At 28.9% G+C, this 21,121-nt stretch overlaps 1 protein-coding gene, 1 long non-coding RNA gene and 1 pseudogene across 3 annotated transcripts in view; 1 reads left to right on the top strand and 2 right to left on the bottom strand.

The window, feature by feature from the left end:
* LOC107631953 (uncharacterized) overlaps positions 1–21,121 on the bottom strand; it is a 115,832-nt gene that overhangs the window by 28,544 nt on the left and 66,167 nt on the right. The gene's annotated exons all lie outside the window — the stretch shown is intronic.
* On the top strand, positions 751–11,329 carry LOC148572746 (uncharacterized). The gene is made up of 3 exons (XR_015906923.1): positions 751–1,229; positions 1,446–1,762; positions 10,605–11,329. It is a non-coding gene; the product is annotated as an uncharacterized LOC148572746 (long non-coding RNA).
* On the bottom strand, positions 11,634–14,489 carry LOC148572745 (receptor-like protein EIX2; annotated as a pseudogene). The gene is made up of 3 exons (XR_015906922.1): positions 13,770–14,489; positions 12,041–12,828; positions 11,634–12,003 (listed from the first exon to the last, which is right to left on the bottom strand). The product of XR_015906922.1 is annotated as a receptor-like protein EIX2 (transcript).

Here is a 21,121-nt window from a genome sequence, read left to right as displayed (position 1 = left end):
CTTTTAAAAATTATAAGAGTTATTGGTTTGTTTAAATACTTTACATAATTAGTTAATTACTATAGCAATATATAATTGAATAGTAACAATGCATATAATTAATACAATCAATCATATTGTATGCACACAAAACATCATATACTAAATTAATTATTTATATAAAATATATATTAAAAATAAATTAAATAATATATATATTTACATATAAAAATATAATAACTAATTTGATGATTGATTTTTTTTTTTGTATATATATAATATTTTTGTAATATAATATATTGAAAACAAACACATAGGAGATTCCATTATATATATTGTCACACCTATAAATAAAATTCAAAAATCCATGTCTTTTTCGATAAGGGTTTTGGTTTTTTTTTTTTTTTTTGTTATTATTTTGCTTTTATTCCGACAAAAATTTTGTGAAAAAAAAGTCTATATTTGTATTTAAGATAAGAGTAAATTATCATTTTATTCAAAATTAAAAATATTGACATATTTATTTATAGAAGACAAAAATTATTATTTGTATTCATAAAAAATATATTTTTATCGGTAAAATTATCCAAACCTTAAAAAAGTGGTGAAAACTTAGGTGAAGTCGACTTCACATGAAGTTATACCTCAGAAAAATTTAGTCAAATCAGTCAAATCATCTAACGGCTCTCAGATATCAACTTCGCATGAAGTTGACTGCACCTGAGTTTTCACCTAAAAACTTAAATTAAATTCTCAAACTACCCTTTAATTTACTCCACCACTATTACTATCATCTCTCCCCTCCCTTCCCCCCTCTCTCTCTCTCCTCAACCATCACTCTAACCTCTTCGCCACACTCCCTGTCAGACGTGACTCAACAACACCAGTACCACCATGCATCACCAACATAATCATCTAACACAAACTCAGCCTTTGTTTATGCCAAAAAGAAACACTAGATCTAAAGATGCTGCGAGAAGTGTGAGTGATTCGTTGGGATCTAATTAAGGATGCCACGGAACATCACAACGGTCAATACCGGTAGATTGCTCCTCAAGGACCTCGAGAACAATGACGAGGACGACTTCCCCGCCGCCAAGAAGTCCAAATCGGAGAAGTTCTCTCTCATCTTCTCTGAATTTTCCGCCGCCGTCGCCGTATTCTTCGTCTTCGCCACTGGCCTCACCATGCTCGCTTCGGAGTTCGGCCGCATCAAGCTCACGCACCGTCTCCGATCTTCGCCTCCTTAAGTAAATAAAGATCCCTCTTTTCATTACTATGTTATCATCTTCATAGATTTATTTGAATCAAATTAAAATTAGATGAACATAACATCAGATTAGTTGGAACATTAGTGATTTAGGCAGGTGGGAAAAAATATTTTTTTTTTGTGAAAAAAAGGAGAAAATTTTAAAATTTATTATGTTGTTTTGAGTGTAAGGATGTGTTTGAATCTTTTTGTGTAGTTTATTATGTTGGTGAATTTGATGAATGAAACAATAGAGGAGGAAGCGATGGAGTTGAAGTTTCAGAAGGTAAGGGGAAAGCAGAGCTTGCAGTTGAGATCGGGATCGAAGAGGTGGAGGGAAGAGATCAGAAAGGAAGGCGATGGTGGTGGTGGTGATGGTAATGAAGACAGTGATGGTGGTAGTTGGGGAGGAGAGTGGTGGTAGAGTTTGGAATTGGAGTCGCTAAGAATATTTAGAAAGAAAAAGGGGAAGGGGAAGGGGAAAGGGAAGGGAGGGGGGAGGAATAGATGATGGTAGTAGTGGTGGAGAGAAAGGTAATTTGAAAATTTTATTTAATTTTTTATAATTTAAATAATTTTACCAACAAAATTCTATTTTTTACGAGTACAAATAATAATTTCTATTTTTTATAGATAGATATATCAATATTTTCAACTTTTATAAATATAAATAATAGTTTATTTTTAAGATAATGTTTTCTTCTTATTTGTTTGATATATATGGTTTCATTAGTCAGATTAATCTATGGATCATTAAATCATTAATAATTTATTACATTGTACAATTAATACCTATTATTACACTTTTTGTTTCGTATCTTGCACATCCTTCTCTTTTGTTACAAGATTTTCAAATATTTTTTTCATACAGCAATGAAATATTTCAAAATTAATTATCATGTGTAATTGTGTAGTTAAGATTCATTTATGTATTTTATTACGAATGTTACCTAAAATCGAAAATAAAAATGTTGGACTTACTAAATATCAGGTTCAAACGATTTGGGAGGTTTTTGTCGTTTTCGCCTGAAAGGTGGTAAAAAAAATATTTACAAGCGACTATAATATTTAAGTTAGTAAAAAAATTTTAGTAGATAATATAAAAATTAAATAAAAAAATACTTGAATGTTAGGATATTTATAAAATAAGAGGTTGAGTGAGTCCTGCCTTAGAGATGACTTCAGATTAGAACGAGTGATTACTCCCCTTTCAGTGTGAAAAATTACATTCCTGAGGTGATTATCAACTATTTTTTTTGTTGGTCTTGGAGGTGATTATCACCTTAAAACCTACTTAAGCGTAGTCGAGGATCAGGCCTATGGTGATTGGGTCTAGTCGTACATAGGGAACTCAATCTACTAAACAGGCCCTGGTATTTTTTTTGGACGTTAACAGGTCCTGGTTTAAATCAGTTGGATTGGACTGCCCCGTATTAAGGTACGAACATGTTTTATTTTATCAGATTTGTCTATATCTAGTAAATCTTTATTGACTTCTTGACAAAAATTATACCATAATTTGTTTTTTTTTTTCATACCACATACACATCGAAGAGGTGGCAAAAAATTTGTTGTCTAAACTTTCTCGATGCTTTAGCAGTCAATTTTTGGTTGGATATTATTTTTTAATTTATCAAATATATTTATTAATAGTTATTTTTTTACTTTTTATCCTTTATCAATTTATAACTTTATATTGATAAATTATATGATCTTATATAATAAATATTTTTTTAATTTTATAAAAAAAATTATATTTTAGCTAGCATTAAAAGTGATTTGTACTAGAATAGTCATTCATGACTTACGCACAAAATTAAGGCGAATAATAATATAGGAAAGTTATCCAGTATTCAATACTACTTTAATGGAATACGGTATGTCATGTACGAATAAGTTGTGCTTGTTATTTTTGGTGTTTAGGGAGGAGTTAAATTCCTAAAAATTCAATTAAAAGAAAATATTTTAGTAATCTAATTATAAATTTGATAAAACTATAAGGACTAATAAAATAATTAAATCTTAAGAATATAGTTGAATTAAATTTCAACTATTTTTTATATATAATTAGACTCTTAAATATGAACGCTATCAAAGGTTAATTTTTTTTTTTTGTAAATTGAAAGTTTTTTCTTATTTTTCTGTAAAAAAGAAGTAGTAGTGAATTTTTTTACTTTCAAATATTTTTATTGTGTGCTCTTTAAGACTAGTTATTTTAATTTCGATTTTTTTTTGTTGTCTTTTTATATTATAGTCACAACATATTGTAACACTTACATTTAGTTTAGTTTTATAATAATATCTCTGATGTTTTAAATATATTTTAGTTTTATCTTTGACAGTTATTTTAATTATACCTCTAAAAGTATTAACACCATATAACATGACAAATTGAATTATTAGTAATACCTGAGTTTATTAATACCATATAACATGACAAATTGAACTATGTAAAAATCAACAATTAATTTTTTATAAAATTAGTCGTGTGATTCTTATTATGAGTAATACAAAACAAAAAAATACAAAGTTAAAAGAAGAAAAATGTGCTTTCAATTATATTAAGTATAAAATAGACATAGATTTCATATTTAATTAGTATGGAATTAAAAAAATACAAATATGTGATCTTTTTATTTTAATTAGCAATTGAGCTATATATATATATATATATATATATATATATATATATATATATATTTATATTATTGTTATTGCATAATCCATGACTAGTTCTATTCATTTTTTTTCATGATAGTTATATTCTATCCTATCTATGTAACTATGAATAATTTATATAATAATTTTGGTAAATAAAAAGTCAGTAATTTTGTGATAATAAATACTACATACATCATTGACTAAACTAACTGTATTTAATTAAATTTGATTTTTTTTAAATCATAAATTAATTAGAAAAATACAATTCATAAACTTAAAAATTTAAAAATATGATTGATTATGCAATTATATTGATGATATCAAATTAAACTTTTAGGTATATTCATTAATCATCAAAAGAAGAACTCCCTTTGTACTTAATTTAAAGTATTTTATTTCTTATAAAGTCTATCCACTTTACTCTATTTTTGATTAATATTCAAAATTCCTACTAAAATAACTTTTTAGGTTTTACAAAATATAACATACATAATTTTGATTACAAACAAAATTAAGAACTTACTATTATTTTCTATCAATTTTTAAATAAATTTTTAAGCTCATTACAAATTAAACATATTTGTAAGTTAAAAAATATTATGTATATACAAAAAATTAAATATTAAAATAATTACTATGTATTAAGATAACTAGTAGAGTAGTCCGTGCATTCGCACGGCGTATATGTTATTATTTATATCTTGAAAAGATAAGACTTATTTTAAAAATATTATAGTTGTATTAAATAATATTAAATAATATATATCACTTAAAATATGATATTTAGCATGTGAATATAATTATGAAAAGGTAAAAAAAATGCAAACATAATATTAAAAAAGAACATATAAATATAGTAACAAACACACTCAAGTATGTAACGTTCACTATGTATCAACTAAAATTTATACATAATGTGTATAATTCAAATTTAAGACACTAACCAACTATGAATGAAATAAAATATTTGTTTTATAAATAACCAACATAAGAAAATTTCAAAATAAGAAATTCTCCAAAAATCATAAAAAAAAATAGTTAAAAACTTGAATTTTTTGAGATAACATAAAATTTAACTCCTAAAAACTAAATATATATCCTAACATATGATAACCTTTAACTTGAACCTACCTATAAAACTATAACTACATATAAAACAAAGAAATCTTTTATCGTCAATTTAATAAAAAAATAGACTCAAAATTCTAAGAAAACTCCATATAACATTCAATTTATTGATTTCTAGTTTAGTAGATACCAATTTGTCCAAGTAAACAATTATTTTGGATGAGATAATACACTGTAGTGTAACTTTGACTACATATCAACATAATCAAAGTTAATTGATCTATTATTATTACAGTTTGATTGATGAAGTCCGCACCTAGTCAATCTGCTCGTCATTGTAAGACCTACAAAAATGAAAAGAGAATGCAATTACATCATTGAACAAAACATCACTAATTAAACACCGTAAGAATACTGAATAATAAAAATGACACTATAAAAGAAGTTAAAATAGAACGAATTTGATAATAATCAAAGTAAGTTACACATGTTTCTCCAAAAGAAACTAACATGATGTAACTAATGTCATATTATAATTAACAAATTATAATTTTATCTCAATGAGTAAAAGTCAAAATAAAATTAAGCTATTGAAGAATTCAGTTAGTGATTTCATGTCAGTTAGTAAAAAAAAAAAGGTAAAAAAATAATAGTTTCAAGTTATAGAAAATTGAATAAACACCTTAATAAATTGGTCATTTTCACAATAAATCAATATAATTGACAAAAACGATGCTCAAACTTTGCACAGACAAAAAATAATAAAAATTTAAAAGAAACACAGGTAAGGTGGGCAGAAATTTGAGAGTACATATTTTGCTCTGTAAACAAAGTTTATATAAGTTATAACTAAAATTGTCCAAAAAATTCTAAACTGAAAAAAAAAAAAGCTTTGTTCTTGTTATGTAATTTTTCAATGTTAGAAAATAAAAAAAATTAAAAGATAATAAAAAAATTCAAGACATAAGAAGAGATTAAAATTTTATCTCAATTTCAAATATCTTAAGAAACAAATCCACACTTAAATGCCAAATAAATAAATAAATAAATAAATAAATTCAAGAAAACAAAAAGAAGAAAAAGGGAGTTGAAACAGTGTAGTGGCCTCAGGTTCCTCTATAATGAATGAAGTAGTGAGTTGAGAGCTCATTATTGAAGGCAGTTTATTCTAAGTTGTAAAAGAGAAAGAGAAAGAAGACTGAGGCACAAGTTAGAGAAGTACATCATTACCTACTCTCCTTAACTAATAACCTACTCTCTCTGATTGAAATTTCTCATTACATATGTGCATTTACAGTTTTTTACACAATGAAGCACCTAAACTAATTAATGAAAAACAAAAAGATAATATAATCTTTTTAATGGCAAAAGATTTCTTGTTACGACATGTGGGCCTCATTAAAAGGGTGAAGAGTTGAAGACTAAAGATCACATATTCCTATAAAAATTTAAGTCAAGTATATTAGAAATACAATCACATTAGAGTTCACAGGTTAATATCCTTGACAACTTGGAGAGTAAAAATCATAAAAATCAACATTTTTGCCATTTCACTTGAGCCATTCATAGAATTATAAATCTTGGTAACTGATATTGTAGATTTTATTTGCTCAAAATTGAATATATTCTCAGTCTTATATTTTATTAAAGAGTCATATTAACAAAAATAACAAATACTTTAAATAATGGATATCTGAGAGTTAGCTCTAAGATAAATTTATTATTGAATAACAAACTAACAAACTAATTGAGCAGTCCAAATTTTCTATCACTTTCGACATTTTGTATCAAGAATTATAATCTCACTTCTTTAATGACATAATGACAATTACAGTTCATAATTATCAAATCAAAGAAGCATTGAACATTTAATGTAATAAAATACAAAAATAAATGATTTTTTGCACTTAATGCATGCACATCAAATCAAGCTTAGTGCTTAAAGTGAGAAAAGAAAGACTCCAACCACTCAAAATTAATATTGCATGTATTTAGCATTGGACACTAAAAATTACCAGTGTGCTTAATGTCCACTAGAAATCAGCAATGCTATTACTCCTTTGATGCTTTCCTTGGTAATGAATACACTACAACAAATAAATGCAGAAAATAAATCATATAGAAAAAAGAAACCAAAGAAGATCATCGAGAAAAATGAATAAGCAAAACTTACCTCTCTTAAATGGAGATTCAGAGTCTTTTTGGTTTCAAAACCGTTACCGCAGCAGCACCGAAAGTCACTAATTAATTTGAATATGGAAACAAAGAAGGTGTTAGACTCGAGTATGGGGAGGAGGGGTACTTCACCTCGTTATGGGATTAGAGGAAGCAGAACTCGGACCCTGTGAGTTGTAAATTATCCAGAACAAGAAAAACAGAGGGTCCGAATTCCACGTTTCATATTTCAAATTCCATCAGCTGCAAATCGGACCATGCGATTTGTGAAGCAAAATTTTATGACCAAAGAACTCGCATGGTTCGAGTTGTGTACTCTGAGTTTTTTTAATTTTTTTAACACAAATCGGACCATTCGATTTGTGTACTCTGAATTTTTTTCAACTTTTAAACACAAATCGGAGGATCCGATTTGTGTACTCCCACAATTTTAAAAAACACCAACAATTACCATGTTAAAGTATATCACTTATTTTGCTTCCATATCAACATTTTTTAGCCACCGAAAGTTATAGCCCTTGTGCTTATGAGCATGCTCCTCCAGTTCTTTAGGATCATTAAAAATGGCCCCTCTTTTGCAATGAAGCGTTCTTGCACTGTCTTTGAGCTCGCTTCTCTCACGAAAACGCACTAACACAGAAGATCAAAGAAGAGTAAGTGAAATTTTCATAGAGGTCACCATTTAAGAACGCATTGTTGAAGTCGAACGGGCAAATTTTCCACCCTTTTGCAAGTGAAATGCTCAACATGACCCTGACCATTGAAGGCCTACCTATTCAATGGGCTGAATATTTGGTCATAATCGACCCTTTGCTTTTGGTGAAACCCCTTTGCCACAAGCTTGGCAAGCTTGGCCTTGTATTTCTGGATGCTACCGTCATGATTTCTTTTCACTCTGAACACCCATTACAACCTATGGGAGCTGAGTGAGTCGGCGGATCCACCAAACGCCAGGTGGGTTGAGTATTCTTCTTCCATTGCTACTCTCTAGTGTAGGGTGGCAAGAGCTTCTTCAATAGATGCTGGTAGGGGCTCTTTTGCACATTGCTTGCTATATAATTAGTATTTGTCACATATAATGATAAGAAGCATGATGATTGAGTCACAATTAGAAGGTGTTGTATTCAAAGACTCTTGATTTGAAATTTAGCTTAGGCATTTTAGAACCGACTTAGGGTTCGGTTCACCGATTTTTTTATCGAACTAGCAGGTTCGGTTCAGTTTTTATAACTACGAATAAAATTATAATGATGAAATATTATTTTAGGTATAAAAAGTCATTTTACAGATCGTGCTATTATTTCACTTCTAAAGTTCTAATTGAAAAAAATCCCACATTTTGCTCAAAAGATGGTAATTTTTTTATTTTTTTAACCATTACTTAAAAGAAAAAGTTTTACAGTGCATGTTAATTGAATTTTGCCAATTGTTTAAGAAACCTAGGTAAAAAGAGATAGAGTTGTTAATAACCCTTAATGCTGGCCCTTTTAGTATTGAAGAATTTATTTTCTACTTTTGTTTATCAAATTTGAAATATTTGTCAATTTATGTTTTTTTAATAAATGCATATCTAATAATCTGTTTTTATATGAGTATGATTCGTATATAATCTAAAAGGCCTAGTTTGATAAAACGATCTCGAATACATAACTAATTAAAATGATTTGAAAAAGAAATGATATTTTGACTCTCTAAAAATAATTTTAGTTCGATAAAATGACTCTAAATATTATTAGAGTACACTTTAAATAGATTAAATTTGTTTCAATAAAATATAAATTGCTATATCCATATGAATTATTCAATTTAAAATATTCTAAAACAAAAAGTAAAACAAACACAAAGTTGCCAATGAGTAATAGTTTAAATGACATAGTCTCCTCATATTCAATTAGGAGACCACTTACATAAAGACACAAAAAGTGTCTTTATTTAAAGACGTTTATAGGTGTCATAGTATGATTGGACATCTCTATTAAACCGGTTAATAAGCTATTTTTTAATAGTTCAGAATAAAATCGGTTTATTAAAGAAAAATAATAAACCTAATTATTCGTATTATAATTATTAGATTCGATTTATTCCGATCAATTTACACAATATAAACCGAGTTATATTTAAATTTTTTATAAAAAAATAAATATATCCTTAATTTTTAACTTTACAAACATTTAAATTCCTAATAATTTAAAAATACAATTAAACCCCTGTAAAAAAATAATTCTAACCCTAATCCATTATCATGTCCAAGCCCAAATTCAAGTCTATCCGTGAAATGGTGAAAATAATTTGCAGCCTTCTGAAGTGCTAATAGAGTTATGTTGAGAAGGCATTCCTCAAGCCAAGTTCTTTCTTCTGGAAGTAAGAGACTCTGGTGAAAGATGTTACTCTGGAGCCATAGGAACATACATAGACATATTTCAAGCAAATAAACACAGGTGAATCCTGGTGTGGCTGTAACGCACAATCCATACGGGTACTCTTCCGACACCATTGAACCGAAGCACAAGCAGTCACCAAGAAACGTGGAATGATAAGTATTGTATTCCATTCACTACGATTAATCACATGAAACCTTACCAGTTACCGATTATGAACGCGAGTGTGATTCAGAAGAGAGACGAGAGGATGTTTCGGTTGAGTAAGAACAAGGCTTATTCGAAATCTGCAGCTGATACAAGATTTGAGTTCTGATTCTCTCATTTTAAGGCTCTTCAGGTAATTTAATTTAATTTTTATTTTTCCCTTATTCTTCCATTTACGTTGATAAATGCTAATGCAATAGTGTGTGAAGTAGAGTTCTGTTTTTTTTTTTTTTTTTCACGTTAGCTTAATACGCTTCGTATGTTCGCAATTGTTGATCCGCGGTGATGAACTGATTATGCGTTTGGTGCGCAATTTGTAATGCAAGCATCAGAATCTTAGATCCTACTATTGTAATTTAGAAACAGCGAAAACTAGTGCTTTATTTGTTGAATTTTATCAAAGATGATGAAATTTATTATGTGAAGAAGTTTAGTATTTTGGAAATGGATGATAATTAATTAAGGTGAACTAAAGTGAAGTTGTTCTGTTGAGCTATAATATAGAATCCTTGAGACTTGAATGTTTTATCAAATGCAAGTAGCGGATCGGGTTGTTGGTTTGATATGAATAACAAGTGTTCATACATATTTTTGTTCACATTATTAATAAAATAATACTAAGCAGTGGGACAAATCATAATATTGAATGACTACAGTGACATGTTAAAAGTAAGCAAAGATGACTTATCTTTAAGTTCTAAAGTAGTTGTAATCAAGGGGGGAAATGTTTAAATCACCAAAATTATACTCTTTATATCCAAATTTTGCTGCTAAAAAAGTTGTATGTTGATTTTAGAATTGTTTTAAATAGTAATTCAGTGTGCGGGGAAATAAAGGAAATAGATGGTTCTGTTAATAATAACAAATGCTGATTCTCTTGTTTGTAGGTACCCAAGGGATGGGAAGCTCTTTGTTTCTGTTGTTTCGGTAGAAAGTGGTAAAGCTATTGCAAAGTCAAGCAAGGTGCTGGTGCAATATGGGAGTGGTCAGATTCTTTTTCAGAATTTGTATTGTTTCCAGGAGATAATTCTTCCAAGGAGATTGATGAATGTCTCCTCAAGCTTATTGTTGCCATGGTGCTGATACTATTGCTGTTTGCTTTTCCTATTGTGTATCTACTTTGTAGTTAAGATGTTTCTTTATCAGTTAGAAGTTTGTTTGAATTATGATGTGGCTTAACAGGGACCATCAAGGTCTAGTATCCTTGGAGAGGTCACTGTTAATATGGCAAGTTATGTGAGTTCAAATGCTGAATCTCCACTTTCACTCAAGCTGGGTAAGTGGCAACCATGGGACAGTTTTACATGTCAGATATACAAATAAAGTTATCTTACTTTTATTGAGTGCAGAATGGTTGTGTTACTGTGGTTGGTTACGCTGGGATTTAATTGTAGTCAACTTTGGGGGAAAAGTAACATTGGAAATCTGGAATATATTGCTGAGTATTGAATGTATCTTATTAATTCCAATTACTCTTGTTAATCGACAAGTTGTTTTCTTTGGGTAATCTCTGTTCATTCAAGCGGTATTCACTGTGATTTTACTCTCTGATATACAATGTTGCATAGGATCATATGGAATTATATTTCTGCCCAAAGTTTTATGACTTGTATTCAATTGAAGTCTTAGCCACCAGATTGCTAACAGTTATTGCTGGTTCATACAGTTACATAATACCAGTCATTTCAATAGTTCAAGCTAAAAGATATGATTTATATACAGATCCTTATGAGGTTAATGTCATTTTTCTTTCTTTAGATGCTACCCATTGTGCTGATTTTGGCTTAAATGGTTGAGTTCTATTTTTTTTCTGTTAAAAAAAACTAAAATATTTTCTATAACTCAGAGATTCACTCAGACAAAGAGGGACTCAAAGTGCCTTGATCGTAAGTGCATCTTTCCAGATGGTACTTGGATTTTTCCAAATCTGACTCGCATTAAGTGTTATTATTATAGGGACAACAATACTAACTGGATTACATTTAAACAAGCTAAGCAGGACAAGTGCATATTATTTTTATTTCCACTATTACAAAAAAAGAAATGAAAAGAAAACATTACAAACTCATCACATGTACACAAAGGAAAAACCAAGCACCAGAAAAACATCATAAAGTCACATACATGATTGAAGTTTGTACCACACATCATCGTCAAGGAAACGGTAATAGGCATACACCTCCATGATTTGAATATGAACAGTGGACCCACAAATCCCCAAAATCCCACTATAAATCCAAAAGCCACACTCACAAACAGCCACTTCACTCCATGATTCTTACTTCACTCCATGATTCTTTCTCTCTTTTTCATTGTCATTAGCATCATCATCAGGAACTTTCCCGTCCATGGTACAGTTGAGCAGCAATGGTGGACCACATAGCTTGTTGCCGACGAAATCGGATGCTTCAAAGCTTTGCAACTGAGTGCCCATTGGGATTTTGCCCTCCAAGTGATTGTAGGACAAGTCTAGCTTGTTCAGGAAGTTCAAGTTTGTGATGCTTTGAGGGATCTCCCCTGTGAGTTGGTTGCTAGAGAAATCAATGGATTCCAATGACTCCATATTGCCAATACTTTGTGACCACTTAACTCATTCTTGGACAAGTTCAAATAAATCAGAGCAAATAGGTTTGTGATTTCCATTGGTATTTCCCCCAACAATTTATTAGATGAAAGATCAATGTTTTTTACTAAGCCGAGAATGTTGTTGTACTCAGCATCTTTTCCTTTCACCCATAGGATCATGCTTATAATATCACTTCCATACATCATGTCTTTCTGGATGGATGAACTTGCACTAGTTTTATCTATCATGGCACTCAAATGGTTCAAACAATTTGGTATAATAGACACATACAATAGGAATAATAGACACATCACTAACATCGAAACTTAGTTGGGTAATACTCTTTCTTCCATTTTTGTACTTCAACACTTTATTTTTTACCCAATCTCAAATTTCCATATTGCACCTAAACGGATCCTATATGCATCATCAACACACAAAATGTTATTTATACAATTCAATTAAACAGAGGATTTGACTCAAGAGTTACCTTCATCTTTTTCCAAAAGTTATAGCCGTCTGTAGATCTACCAAGCTTAGTCGAGCTTCATTAATAAAACAAAATTTTATCAAGTGTTACTAGCAATATATATTGGATAATTTTATACGCGATAAATAAAAAAGGGATATAACTATGGCCTCATTAGTAAAATAAGACCAATACATGAGTAATTCCTAATGATTCAACTCACCAAGTCAAAAATAAACATATGAATGAAATAAACAACATAGTTTAACAAAACAAAAAAAGTTAAATAAACCTATCTCTTACTTTTATAAAATTCAATAATTTTGATGTAATTAAATATTTTTGAAACAAAATCATTCTAAACCAAATTTATTAAGAACTTATTTAATTATATACTTTATCTATTAGAACATGTTATTCATTGGAACCTATATAAATTGTGAAATACCATCCTTCTTTTCCAGAACAAAAAATAAAGCATACTCAAAGTTGTTAGCTATTTTCATTTTTTTAGTAGATAACATTCTCTCGGTGAAGGTTCTTTACTTGTAGAAAACAACAAATTAAATGCACACAAATTGAGGATTCACCCAAAATTCAAGGAATATGAACATAGAAATCCTATAGGTGTTGACAAAACAAAACAAAATCAATGTGCTAATGAATTGTAAGTTGAACAAGCATCAAAATATAGCCAAAAGTGCCTCATCCAAGAACAGTGTGCCTAACATTTTCGCAATTTAATCTTTATAGTAGATACAACACATAAATAAAATGCAAAACATTACATAGGCATTCAATCAAGCATGTGGTGTGCAATGCAGAAATTCAGCATACTAAAGCAATTTTCAGCGGAATTCAATCCATAATGGCCATAATCCAACACTTGCAACTTAACAAAGACCTACTAAACTAATCCTAACCTATCTTAACCGCTTAAATCCACTAACAACATGCAAATTCTAACTAACTAACTAATTAAAGAAAATAGACTAGAAAGCAGAGCAAAGAGAGAACCTGAGGTGATGACTAGAGTTCTTGAAGCAGAGAAACGGGAAAAGAATGCAGTGGTACTATGTTATTGCCACTGCTGGAGGTGCGGTGACAATGACGCCAAAGAGGAGGAGCTGGGCTGAGCTCCGAGTTGGAAAGGGAGAAGACGAATGTCGCTGAATGAGGGTGAGAAAAGAGAGAGGAAAAAAAGAAGCAGAATGAAGTTGCCGTGGGAGAAGGAGATCAAGAAGTGACCCTGCGACCAGAAGAATGGGTTATTTTTAAAATATCGACCCAAGGAGCTTTGGCGACCGGGCCTCTTCAGAAGGCTAACCAGAAGAAGAAGAAGGAGCGTGACCCTTTGACCGAGCCCCTGTCTCGACAGGGCAAGCGCCGGCGCCTCCTGGAAGAGAGTGTCCTCACTGCCACTGAGGAAGGCGTGTATCAGCCCAAGACCAAAGAGACTAGGGCTGCCTATGAGGCCATGCTGAGTGTCATTCAACAGCATCTTGGCCGGCAGCCTCTCAGCATTGTTAGCGGCGCGGCTGATGAGATTCTTGCAGTGCTCAAGATTGAGAAGCTTTTGAATCCTATTCCTAATCAAGTGTTTGAGAGGCTGTATCCGAAATAGTGTTAAATAAAATATAAGTCAACTATTTAGGTTCTGAAAAAAGATTGGGTTTTTGGCGTGGTAACCTAGCTAGCTAGATGTGATACGAGGGAGAAGACACTCCAAAACTGAAATTTTCGGAAATTAAAAGGCGATTTTGAATAAAATTTTAATTTTTGGTGCAAAGTAAATGAGCAGCTTTGAAATAACTATATATAACAATTTGTAAAAATAAAATTTTATCTAAAAGATAGATATTTAAAAAATTATATTTAATATTAATTTTATAATATTTAAATTAAATTATATTTTTAAATTTTCGTTATATAATAATCTTAAAAGATAAATATTTAATAAAATCAACTTTTGAAATTAAATATTTCTTTTATATTAATAGATAAGATGGATAAAATAAAATAATTGTTTCGAATTATATAAAGAAGAGTCACGTACTTCTAAATTACGTTTAATATTTGTTTTTTTTTTAATATTTAATATACCTTAATTTTATGAAAAAGAATATGATGTTTTTATTTTACGTAATTTTTTACTAATTTTTTACCATAAAGATGATTAAATCTAACCCAAAAAAAATGAAAGGATAAATTCGAAACAAAAAATACCGTTCTTCAAAATAACAAAAAATAACGTTCTTCAGCCAGTTCTGTTTGGTGTATGAGAGGTAAATAGATTGGAGGACTAAATTGTTCTCCGTTTGTTAAAATTAGTGACTTTTTTGTATTTAAATTTTGTCAGGGATGTATTTGTCAAAGATTTAATAAGTCAGGGACCTATCTGTCTTACCCCCTTTAATTCTTTAGGCTAAAAACAAATAATTAGGTATAATTGTAGTATAACTAGTATAATTTATGTATAGTATAACTAGTATTAAATTAGAACAGTTTTCTAGAGATTAAACTAATATAATCCTAACATTAGAATTCAGTTATTTAAATAATATCCATGGTATTGAATTCTAGACCTTAGATATTTATACATTAGTATTGTGTTTGCAACTATAAACAATAAAAATATTCTGACCAGACTGAATGTACAAAAACCACTCAAATTCAGACTATCTTCTTGACTACGATAGAAAACGAACAATTGTAATATGTTTATAGAAAAAAATAAATAAAAAAAAAGCTAAGGATATATTTGTGTACTTATAAAAAAATATTACTAGTTATAAAAAGATAAGGATAAGAAATTCAAGATATTATAAAAGGTTATAATAATATATTATTTTACTTAATATTAATAGTATATTATAAAGATACTTTCATTTAAGTAAGAAGGTTTTTGGAAGAAAAAAAAATATTAATAATATATTAATACTTACAAAAAAATTAGTTACACCGACTATTAATCTAAGTAGCAGAAGAAAATTAATATTTTTAATTTATTATTTTTTTATTTAATGTTATTAGTTAGCCTACTTATCATATAATAATATAGTGTTAAATAAATTTAGATAATATTTTTTATCAATAACAAGTCTAAAATAAAATACTAATGATTTAATGCAATTTTAATACAATATTAATATAGTAGTGACAACTTGAATTTGATTCGTTTATAGATTTGTAACTGAGTCAAGACAAATCGTTATTGTAACTTGGTTCATTAATAGTTTAATAAGTTAAGGTTATGATTTTTGGGATGGATTTTGAATTGTAATTTGAACTCATTTATTAATGTGAACTTAATATGGTACTAAAAGAAAATAAAAATCTTTTTTATGACATAAAATAAAGTCAAAGTAATAAAAGAATAAATTATAAAATAATATGAGGTAACTATTTGATATAAAAATTAAGAGAAAAGGACAAATAGGTCCCTGACCTTTTGCCCCGTGGACATTTTCGTCCCTGACCATTGAAAAATACTTTTAAGTCCCTGACCTTCATGAAATTTGGACGGATCAGTCCCTCCGTCCAAATGCCTCCGTCAGGGACTGATCCGTCCAAATGCCTCCGTCAGGGACTGATCTGTCCAAGTTTTGTGAATGTCAGGGATTTAAAAGTATTTTTCAATGGTCAGGGACGAAAATGTCCGCGGAGCAAAAAATTAGGGACCTATTTGTTCTTTTCTCAAAAATTAAATATAACATGGTATATAACAACTTGTATTAAAAATTAAATATTGAATATAATAAAAATAAAAGAATAAAAAAATGCCCATAAATATGATTAAATCTAAAAAAAAATGAAAGGATAAAGTGAAAACAAAAAACAACATTCTTTAAAATAACAAAAAATATGAGTGTTATCTAGCGTATAGGTATAATAGTAGGCTCCAATAATTTTATAATGCAAAAATTTGCAAAGTTGCTAACTTTTCTATAGAGATATTTTTGGTAAAAAAATTTTGTCTAACTTTCATAAAATAATTGCGTAATATTTATATTAATAGGAAAAAAATATTCATTAATAATACAATTATTTGAATTTATAATTTAAAAATAAATAATTTGTAAAATTATAGTATAATTTAAAAAGGTATAATAGTAATAAATGAGAATATTTACTTTCTCCTAATAATATAATCATCTACTCCAAGACAAATGCTAATAACAACTTTTTATTCTTTAATCATTTACTAAGAAAATAACAAGAGTGAATTTTCATACATTTTTTATTCCAATGATAAACAATTTACAAAAATAAAATTGATGTGAAATAGGCCTTCAATACTTTTTATTCCATACGTATTTATTCCAATAATAAATAATTTGAAAAAATACTAGTTTGAATTTATAATTTAAATTTGAATATCAAATGAAAAAATTAAATATCTTAGTTATCTTGTTACAATATCCTGACAAAAAATTGGATTTAATTTGAAAATTAGTGAGAAATTATAAATATCTTTTTACATTTATTAGGATATCTTTATTTAAAAAAATAGATTTTTCGTTATCTTTGTTAGTTATCTCTATAAATAACAGTGTTTATCATGAAGTTTTAAACCTAACACTTTTTTTTCAATAACTGCATATCAGAGGAGCAGAGAATATGAGTAAGGTAATCACACTTGTTTTTGTTAAATGATCGATTATTAGTCTTTTATAAATTCTGTTTAGTAGTTTTTTTAGTCTAATAACAATATTGAATTTATTTGGCTTGAGCAGTTTTCACTGGATGCCTCTGTAACCTCTAAAGAAGAATCAAACATGGACTTTTCCGCCTTGGATGAGAAGGTAATCCATTTTTTTGGGCTACAATATCCGAATATGCATTACTTTCTTGGCATACTCTATTTAACATGTCTTTAATTATCTTTTATGATGTTTATAGTTGCTGTGTTGTAACCTTAGTATACAAGTAACGCATCTTATTGTATGTCATGTTGTAGCTTGGAAAGGGTGTTGCCGAGGCACTGTCGACAATGATTCGCGAAGCTGTTGTGCAAGGGATAACAACAGTTCTCCCAGAAATTGTGAAAACGGTTGGTTCTTCACCAAAAAGTGGGAGTGACGGTGTCAAGCTTTGGAATGCTACTCCAGTTGTTACACCGCCGTCGGACACTTCAAAACGCAGAAAGCTTTCGAATAATGCATCAGTTGTTACTCCGCTGTAGACCCTTTGAAAGAAATACTTGATGCCAATCCCTCAATGTGTTTGGGTGACGAACCAGTCACAAGGAAGAATACTTGGAGGTGCAAGGGAAAAAAGCGTGGATTACCGGTCAACGCAGTTAAAGTTTTATCTTTTTATTTTTAAATAATAACTATTAAATACCATCTAGATAGCATTTGATCAAAATAGTACATAATAGATGGTGTTATAGTACACAATGTACAACATTATTCTAGCATTGGATTTGTCACTGTTCCCATTCAGGGGTGAAGAACTTTTTAGTATTCTCACATATTGCTATATTAATGTTAATTCATGAAATACGATCTCTTCCTCGACTTCTCTCTTTTTCACTAGACATGATGTCTAACTTCATTGTTGAGTATTTTAGGTTCGTGAGTACCGATTTTTTCTTTAGTCATCAAATTGTGCCTGTTAGTGACCTTAGAAGGTTGATTAGAACCTGGTTAAGATTAGGGAGCTAAATTTTATTTGTTGATATTTATAATGATTTTGTTGATGTCGTGAAAACGGATCATTTGAGATGACATTACTTACAAATAAGTAACAGTGTCTAAAATAATTATCATATTTTTTGGAGTTGCAGAAAGAATTGCAATTTGCAAAAAAATTTCCTTCGGGATCTCCATGGCTTTACTACAACAACTACGATCCAAATATGGACGGGATGACATGCCACGTGTGAGTACTTAACTATTTGGAGACCGTTAGTAGATGAACATACTTTTTATTTTTCATACGCAATAAAAAAAATTTATAAATTATTTATATTATTTTATAATTGCATTTTAATTAACTTTGAACTTTTTTTTTTGTTGCTATTTTTTTAATAGTGTTTAGACCTTGTATTTCGGCCAACTAAAGAGATGAAATTTTTTAATAAAAAATTGGCCATTGCTGCCTATATATTTGGAAAAAATATAGATCCAGAATAAGTAAAATTAACTTTTTATTTTTAGTTAATATTTAATTTTTTATATAATTTTTATATAACCTACTATACCACTATAGTATAATATTCTAATTTTATGAATTTAGAGAAGTGCTTGTTCCAAACGATCATTGTAGTGGCACACGCAAGACTCTTCTGACTATAATGCCCGGCAATCCAATAATTGGTGATGTAAGAATTAATTTTGCATTATTTATTTATTTATTATCCTTGTAAAAGTATCAAATTTGGATTGGTGCAGAATAACTCTGATTTTTTGTACTCCATAGGTTCTTACCTTAGTTTGTTCGATGCTCACCAAAGGACATTTTGGGCCAAAAGGAAACATACATGCCAACCAATGGTTTCTGTCACCAACATTTTCTGTTAAGTTCCTTGGCATATCGAAATTTAGTCTTCAAATTTAATATATTTTCCCAGGTAGACAAAAAACATAATAAGATTCCTAACTTAGTTTAATATTCATGGCAGCAAATTGTGGTAAGCCCGAAACAGAACTTCATGGGGGACCTTGCCAGTTTACATCAGGTTGGTTAATTTTATTGAACTTTCAATTAATTCATATAATAATATTTCATGACTGTTTATAGTTAAGGTTATTTTCTGAATGTTGTTGTAGATTTTTGTGCCAATTCACCTCAATAGCCATTGCTTTCTCATAGTGGTTGATTTACTGAACGAGGTCGTGAAATATCTGGACTCTTTCAAAAAGAGCAGATTGGTGACAGAGCGTAAGATTGTCATTAACACTTTGTTAAATTACCTAGAGGAATTTTTGTCCGAGAAGAATTTTGGTGAAACACCTTCCTTTAGAAACATTCAATTTTCAAAGTATAAATTCAGAGAACCAGATGTCCCGCAACAATCTGCCAAATCGTACGTTTAAATTTACCATTTTTTAAAGTAAAAATTCAATTTTCTGGCAGTTTGTTATTTTGTGATATTCCTTCGTTAATATGTGCATTGAATTGTGGCAAAGAAATAACTGTGGTATTTGGGTCACTCAATGGATGCAGCTCACTCGCTATTGGAACCTTGGTAATAAGACATGGGTAATAAAAATAACATTGTCAATGAAATTATATTTGTTCCATTTTGTAATATCGTTGTTACTGTCTGTTAGGTTATTTCTGATTACACAAGAATGCGTCTGGCTGTGAATTTGGTGAATAACGAAAATAACTCAAAGTGGGATATCACAGAGAAACTCGCTGTCATTGACTGAAATAAAAAGATGCAGCAGTCTGTCATGCAAATTTAGGACGTTATTACCTTTTTTATTAGAAGTTATGGATTGAATTAGACTATTTTATTTTTCATTAAAATACAAGTTAACTTTATATCTTGCACTTATTTTTTTGACTTTTTAAATATATGGATCTTTTTATTATTTATAATGATTTATATCTTCCACTTAGAATATTTTTTTTTATTTTTGTTATTATCTTGAAACATTTGGTGCGTGAGAGGATATTTATAGTGTATAATTTAGGATTCATGGAACAGTACACTTTGGTATGTTAGGCTGCGTTTATTTTCAAAAACAGGACAGAGGATGACACTGAGACAGAGATAATAAGACGGAAACACTAAAAATTATTGTATGTGTATTATATGAAATGACTAAAATAATAATTGATTCTAAATTTTCTACGTTAAGTACAAACTAATTTAATAGAGAATGAGAGTACGTAGGAGTACGGACAAAACTTAAAAAAATGTTTGAAGGGACCAACAATTTTAATAAAAAAAATATAATAATATTTATATTAAAATAAAATTATAATTATATTTATTTTATTTTTAAATTTATTATTAATATGTAGGAATACATATGGTTAAGATTAATAAAAAATAGATATGAATTTGATTAATAAAAAAATTTGTTTAGGTTAATAAGCCAAATTAATTTTAAATAAAAAATCAGTTTTAAAAATAAAATCCATTTTTACATGAAAAAAAAATAGTTTTTGCACATAAAAATCTATTTTTATTTAAAAAATTAATTTTTTTGTCTAAAAACTGATTTTTCTTCAAATTATATAAAATCAATTACAACTTATAAATTATTTTTTAGCATTTTAAAAGATTAATTTTACCTTTAATAATATTTATTTTTCAAAAGTTTCAAGACTAATTATAGAAAAAAAAAGAAGGGATAATAGTGAAATAATAAAAATTATCTATGAAAAAAAAAACAAAATTTATAAAA

Source organism: Arachis ipaensis, chromosome B3 (genome assembly GCF_059453495.1).
Source record: "Arachis ipaensis isolate K30076 ecotype BB chromosome B3, ASM5945349v1, whole genome shotgun sequence".
In the NCBI taxonomy this organism is placed as follows: domain Eukaryota; kingdom Viridiplantae; phylum Streptophyta; class Magnoliopsida; order Fabales; family Fabaceae; genus Arachis; species Arachis ipaensis.
This window is presented reverse-complemented; position numbering and strand designations above follow the sequence as displayed.